Here is an 8,604-nt window from a genome sequence, read left to right on the forward strand (position 1 = left end):
TATCAAAAATGCAATTATTAGTATAATTGATTATAGTGTATGTAATTATTGTATTATAATCATGTGGTATTATTGTGAAGTGAAGTAAATTATCCAAGAGACAAGAAATTATATTCATATAAAAATCATGTCTAAAGAAATGAAGAAAGAAAGAAAAAAGAAAGAAGATTTCCATGGTTTTTATATACATTTCCTTAAATAGAAATTCTTCTTGTAATGAATAATTAAAAGTATATAAGTAATCGAAACATATACAAATTAAATATTAATATATTTAATCTAACATTTTATCCTCAAATTTAATCTCTCAGAAAGATTGATTAGAGCATTACTTTAATAATCTACGAGCATGGTTCTAATAATCAAGGTCTTATACATGCAATGAATGCTTTATTTTTTTTGTAACAAACGGACTCTAGGTTCATAAATGCGATAAAGCGGCCCTGACAAGAGAGGAGAAAGCAGCAAGATCAACGCAGACTGGTCGATAGGAGAAGAAATTTTCTCCGGATAGAGATGAAGAAAAGGGATTATCGTGAGATCCATGCAAGGGAGGATTGAAGAGGTCCGACAGGTTCTGCATCATTCTTCGTTCTTATGTCGATCTTCTCTCTTACCTGAGATGATTAAACTCGCGAGAGATAACGGCCTCGAAGCGGAGTGGTCCAGCGCGTCCTCCTTTCCTCTCCTAACTCAGTCCCCCTGCATTCCACGGTGGTATTAACCCTAGTGCCGAGAGAAGAAGCGACTGGTTGGTTGATCGCTTCTCGATTACCTGTAAGACCTGCAGCATAGACGGTGAAAGAACACTAAGAGAAAAATGCTTTGTATTTGTAACTATTTAATTATATATTACTATAATTATGATTATTATTGCTATAATAATAATAATAATAATAACTATATATATAGTTCTAGCAACAAATATAGTTGGCAATCTAAAATGACTATAACTATAATTATTATAACATAAAATAATTGAAACTATCATAAAAATGATTCAAGTGACTATAATTTTATAGTTACATTTTGGGACAATCATAAAAAATATGATTAATTATAGTCACTTGAATCATTTTTATGCTAATTTCAACTATTTTATGTTATAATAACTACAATTATAATCATCATCGATTGTCAACTACATATATAACTATTGTTATTATTATTATTATAGTAGTAATAATCATAATTATAATAATATGTAATTATAGTTACAGATATCAAACATTTGTCTCTCAGTGAGACAAGTGAAAAATTATTGTTAATTTGACAAAGTATCCCGCATTATAGAAAATTATATAGAAAATTGAGTCCCAATAAAATAAGTTAGTAAATATTTTTACATACACAACTGTAACTTATATTATGGTGAACAAAAGATATAATATGGTTTTTGAGTTATGATATTAAAAAGTATAAGTTTGATTAAGCCATTAAGCTAAAAAATTATTAAACCATTATTGAGTTTAGTATTCCTGACACTTATTCTTTCATCACATTATAACTTATATCATATATATGAAAACTTCTTTATTCAATTTTATTTTAATTCAATTTTAATATAAATTAATCCTTTTTGATATGAATTATTTATGGAGGAAAAAAACTGATAAGAAAAATTGTGCTGCAAAATATTGTGCTAAAAAAAATGTTTTGAGATTGTTTTTTTACAACAATATGATTTGTAAATGTAGTGTGCAAATTACAATGCGATGAAAAAATAACAAAGCATAATTCTAAAAAATAAAATAAAAATAAATAAAATAAATAAAATAAATAAAAAATTCTCGTTATATCGTCTCATTAATTCTCGATTCGTTTTTTTCTAAAAAATTTAACAGATTGACTGTATATCTTCACTGAACAAAAGTTATTAAATCTTTTAATACATATTTCTTTAAGCAGTAAAGTAAATTTACATTAAACAAATACTTACTCTATAAAAATGACAATTAAATAAAATTAAAAGTTATAGAATCAAATAAATATAGCTTTATGTTTAGTAAATATTCACTTAAAAATATTCAAACAAATACTTATCAATATTTTTTTTCAGTGTTGTACATCGCATCTTGAATTGACCAGGAAGCCATCGGCGTTAGATATTAGTGCGTGATATGTACGACTAATTATATCGAGCGGCATTATTAATCATCTCCGGAATAACGTATTCCGCGCGATCTATTGCGGATTCTCCGATCCCATTATGACTTTGTTGCATTCCTAGCTAATTATCGTCGCTGCACGTGGGTAAGCTAATTATCGTCGCTAACGTGGCCGGCGTTCGCGCGCGCACGTTTTAATCTGTCCGACAAATCTACCTGAATGCGCAAATTGCGCACACGCCATGCCGAATTGCATAATAGATCGGCCAAAAGCGATAACGCCCGCCCAAGGAACACATCAAAGTCAAACCAAAAATCAAAACGACTTTATGATTCTTGTCGTCAATAAACAAATTAATTTTGTAACAATAGAAAAGTGATGTCTATGAAAGTTTTATATTTTTGGTAATGTTTTGACATGTGACACATATAGTCTTAAGTTGAATCACACTGTATTAATTGATACTCTAATATAATAAAAAGATAATAGTAATTTAAATATTAATTGTATACGTACATATTCAATAGGATATACTTCACTTGTTTTCAAAGATGTGATAATTTTGAGACAAAGGTAGCGTTTATTTAGATCATCGAAATTTGTCGAATTTCTGAATCGCTGATTTAAATAATAATATTACAAAGTGATCTCTTCTGAAAAAAAAAATTATCATTTTGATTTTCATGATGTCAAAGTAAAGTCCTCTTGATTTGATATGTTCTTTATGCAGCGATCTTCATCCATCATTTATCCATTAGAAGTATCTTTTGTAATTGATTCGCTGTTGACGTATCAAGTTCACAATTCTCATCCCTTCATCATTAACATTACATTAAGTTTTTGATTAGGAATTCTATTTTGTTTTACATTGGAATACTAGATTGCTTTCGTCTGAAGCCAATTAAAACTTAAGAAGAAGAAGAAGAAGAAAAAGATCATTTCGGGTGCCTTAATTCATCTTGGGGCGGGGCTCATTACCGGTGCGATCGCAACGGCGATATCATTCGGACTTACAGGTGTAAATTTATTCCCCGCGCCCCGTCGAAGAAACTTAATATATGATCGTTTCATTCACGTTGCTTTCGTTATTCGTGTACTCGACGCCGCGGCCGGTCCGCCGAGCGTTACGAATCAGGAAACGGAATTAGGAAAACGGAAGGAAACGGGTGGAGAAGCGAGAACTAGTTAACGGTGACGAGGCGTACATACGCGTACATCTACGCATTATTGCTTTCGGAAGCGTCAGTCAACAGGGCTGGCAGCATTCAATGCGAACATCGAATGCAATTACGATTCAAGTGACTATAATTTTATAGCTATATTTTGGGACAACCATAAAAAATATGATCAATTATAGTCACTTGAATCATTTTTATGGTAATTTCAATTAACATTTTATGGTTATAATAACTATAATTATAGTCATTTTAGATTGCCAACTACATATATAACTATTGTTATTATTATTATTATTATAGCAATAATAATCATAATTAGTAATATGTAATTACAGTTACAAATATCAAATATTTGTCTCTTAGAATTGTTGTTAACCGGACGTATTGGTTTTGTAGACAAAATTTAAATTAGTTTACATCTAATTTGATAGATAAAACTAATAATTCTAATTCGAAAGCGAAGATATAACAATTAAAAACATTATATTTCCTTATATTAGATCGATCATGAATAAGCACATTACCAATGTAAGACAAATTAAAAATGATAGGGGACCGATGTCTCTATAAATTAGACAAGTTTATAAAGACACATAAAGATAAAAACCAACATTTAGATAATAACAATATAATCTATAAAATTAACTGGAATGATCGTGATGTTTTTTATATCGAACAAACGAACTAGAATGAAAGAGCATCGTAATAATGTAAGATTAAATCAGTAGTTACAAAACATATTATTAGCTCCAATCATAGCTTTGACTGGGAAAATGTTGAAATTTTGGATTATGAGACAAATTTTCGGAAAAGAAATATTTCCGAAATGATTTACATTAAGGGGCAAAATAATGGTATAAATTTAATGAAAGATAGTTATTTTAATGTACTACGACATATACGTGAGCATAATTGTTAATTTTTAAAACATACTTGTTTATGTCGCGATACATCGATATATACTTTATGACCCACAATATTCAGTCCATTCCATATCATCTAACAATCAACAGCGTTTCATTGTACACGAGGACTCAGTTTGAAATTGATTCAATTGAGTATTCTGTATAAATTAACGTAAGCGAAATATAAATTCTTATCAATACTGAATAAAATACATAATTTTTTAATTAGAAATTGACATTTAATTGTACAGAATATAGTAAGATAATCGTTGAAGAGATCGGAATGACGTTTTATAAATTGTTGACTGAGCTGATTCTCGATAACAAATCTATCACATGATTCGATGAACTAGTCTATCACAGTTTTACAATTAAGGACTTTCAACTGACTTAATACTTAGTTTAATTTGTAAGAAATTTTAACGCAGGAATAACTAAGAATAAATAAGATTAGCATAGAGCGATAATTTTTAATATGTTCATTCGATGAGATTACAAAAATACGTTTTCTTTATCATGAAGATTTTGTAAGTCAAAACGTTTAAAATTTATAGCGTTATATGATTGTAATTAAAGAGGAATTTTTATTAGTTAACTATATTTGCTCGTTTTTTAAAAAAAGCCTTGACATTTTAATATATATTTTAATTTACATTTATTTGAAACATACATCTCAGTAAAGACATCTTAAAGAAAGTTTTAAACGACTTAAAATTCCCTCGGACGTCCGACATTTTTTACTAAAAGACATCTTTAAAACGGCTTTAAGACGTCTTATGTCTGTCAGATAAGATGTCATATAAGACATGTTTTGGACATTTCGATGATTGTCTTTCACAGACAATCTCTGTAATCTGAAGAAGAATGGCATTATAAAATGTCTCTTTGAGACATTCTATAATGCCATTCTTCAGACGTCTTTCAGACTAATTTTGGACATTACAATTTCTACAATTTCTACTCTTATATTAGCCGAATTCCGATATACACTGACAGTATTGAAAATCTTTAAATATACATACGTAACCTACATAACATAAATTACAGATTTTCGAAAATCTACAGTTACGAATACACTATAGATTTTCAGTGCTAACAATGTATACCAGAACATGGCCATTGTTCATTCAATATTTATAAGATATTGCAATGTACACATATACGATTCGACGGTTTAAACGGTTCGAGATTCCGCCGGAATTACCGGAAGCAAAAAGTCGAAAGAATTCAATAAGCAACTAAAGCATGGCACCAATACGGAAAGCATCACGTATTTTACGTGCGATATGTTATAAATGCGCCAGTTTGACTTTACGAATTATTTTATAAAATGTCTTATCTTTGTTCTCAAATATGTCTTAAAACGATGATCTGAAAGATAACTTAAACTTAAATGGCTGAACGATATCTTAAAAAAGATTGTCTTTAAAATTTGATTAAAAGTCATCCTAAAGACGTTTTTTGAAAAGTCTTACAGACGTCTTTTTTTAAGTCGTCTTTCAAAATGTCTGTAAGACATGCGTGTTTACTGAGATTCTTTTGGGTAATTATTCTAAGTCCTAAATTATAGTGATTATTCTAAATCCTAAATTATATAGTAATCCTTTATTTCAAAATTATCTTTAAAATTTACACATTTATCTTTAAAAAAAATAGAGTATATTTTGTATAGTAAATAAAACTGTAACAAAATATATATAATCAATTCGCTGCATAAAGCTAAATTATTTGTTGATTTATTTTTTTTTTTTAGGTAGTTTTAGGACATATTTATGACATAAATTTTTTAATTAGCTAATTTAAAAAATGTTTTACTATTAATTAATTAAATACTTTTTTAGCTGATCTTTAACAAATACTTTTAGCTAATGTTGCGTAGCCAAAACATCCTTAATATCATTGATACTTTTTAGTTTCTTGTTTTATTTTTAATGTATATTGTCTAAATGTTATTCTCATATTATTTCTATTATTATTATTTTAAACCAATTATCGCAGCGAAAAATAAATATACTTTGAATCTACTTGTTTAGTCCGCTCCTGAACTGATCCAGGCAATTCCTACGGTTCACGTCAGAAGACGTTTTCACTTCCTGTCTTTTCCCATGGCGAGATGTCCCAAAGTATCGCCCCAGCGTGATCTTGACATACGTTTGCTACGTTTAGTTCGGCAAACAGCATCTGGAGCTGGTCTGTCGTCAACGAACGAAGGAGAGAGTCTTACCTACTTCTCTCGATTTTACTCTCTTACTCTTTTATTCTCTTTCTCTCTCCTTCCGCCTGCTTCCGTATTCCTTTCCATGTTATTGTATCAAAGTATGTATTGTAGCGCCGACGATTGTGTCGCATTGAATATTATTTACATAGTAAAATATACAGAAGCGAAAAATATAGAATATTTACAAATTACATTTTAACATTACGTGAAATACTAGGATTTATAGATTAATAATACTCTAACACAATATATGCATTATTACTTATTTTCATAATTTCTTTTAGTTTTTAGTTTAAATGTATAACCGTGTAATATTTATTTGAATTCCAGATAAAATAGCATAAGATCAAGATGATATCAAATAGAAATTATTAAAAAAAAATCATAACGATATTATTATACCTACTTTTACACTCTTTTAACGACGATTTTTTGATGAATTTTTTATATGATTTTTTAATTAAAAAATTAATTCAAATGACATTATTATATCAAGAATTTATTACAAAATCATTGTTAAAAGTGTATCGAATAGCATCATTATGATTTTTCCTAAAATGCTTCAATTCGATGTTATTTTGATATTACTATAATTTTGTGTTCTACTTTTGGGATTGGATATTTAATAAAACTTTTAAAGAAAGATTTTTGTTTTAATTTAAATTATTTTTAATTTAAATTATTGTTTACTTTCTGAAATGTGCTATTTTTTAAGGTTCTGTTGCAAAAAACTAAAATAAAAATTAAAAAATTAATAATAGCAATAATCTTTAATCGATAGTAGTAATTAAGATTAGAAAAATTACATTCTTTATATCGAGTGCTTCACACATAGATTTCTTGCACAACTTAAAAATGATTTTTTTACCTATTTTAGAATCTCTAGAGAGATTGTACTTAAAATTTTCTTAAATTGATTCGCGTAACATAAATATTATTAATATTTTGTCTATTTTTTCTTGTTCTTAATTATTATTGACGTAATAATTTCGAAATTAGCAATTTTGAATGCATAAGAGTAGATAGAATTAGATCTTTCACACATTCCATTCGAAAGACGTCAAGAAGGAAATTATTTTAATCGTATCCTATAAAGTCTTGTGTCTTCCACTTTTCAACTGCTCGAAGAGTGGCAAAGTAAGAAAGGAAAGGAAAGGAAGTACCGAAATAGACGAGAATATTCTTCATAATTTCAATCGAGGAGTAAAAAAAGAACTATCGGTTGCTTGAATTATGATTTGAGTTATACGAGTCACAGCTCAAATCATAATTATAATGTTATAGGTATATCTTGATAAAAATTTTTAAATAAATTATGCATTCTGTTTCCTTTAAGTACAAATATCTTCTACTTGAACGGTCGTTAAAATGATTTTATTTCAAAATGAAAAAACTTATACATCAATATAATCGCTGCAAAATCTCTGCAATATTGCTCCAACATGCAATGATGCACGTTGATTCTCCCAATGAGAAATGATAATGAAATCGACATCGAATCAATGTCGATTCGACATCGAAAGCATCAAATCAATCGATTTCATTATCATTTTTCACAGTTTTGCTGCAACTTTTGTGCAACTTTGTGCTGTAAAAGAAGGAATAGAGCCGTTATCCATGCAAATACTAAATATGACAGTAATATAACATTAATGTATCATTTTATACTCAACAGTAAAAGCGTAATATATGTTACACAACAATTATATTACTATACAGAGTAACTGAAATAACCATTAATCATACAATACTATTCCTAATAAAAAACTAACTCGAAGAATCCATTTTGCAATTTTCACAATAGTTAATGAGATATTAATTTCTAAATATTGCCGAATAAATTGATAAAATCGATGTATAAGATAATTTTAAGATATCTTTCCGTGAAATATTTTGAAGATTTTTCTTAAAAAACTCTCAAAAATATGTTAAAGTTGTTTTGTACGTCGATTTTAGACATTTTGCTCATTGAGCTAAAAAAAATATTGCGGAAATTGATAGAAGACTTTTCGTCTCAGTTTTTTATTAAGGAATAGCATTATATGATTACTGGATATTATTTCAGATACACTCTGTATAAGTGATAATGAAATTATAATATTAATGTTGTGTTACTTGATATTTCATATATATCAAAGAAACTTATTTTTTCAATTTAAACTTTATTGTTAATATAATAATAATATTATTAATA

Source organism: Atta colombica, unplaced genomic scaffold (assembly GCF_001594045.1).
Source record: "Atta colombica isolate Treedump-2 unplaced genomic scaffold, Acol1.0 scaffold83, whole genome shotgun sequence".
In the NCBI taxonomy this organism is placed as follows: Eukaryota; Metazoa; Arthropoda; class Insecta; order Hymenoptera; family Formicidae; genus Atta; species Atta colombica.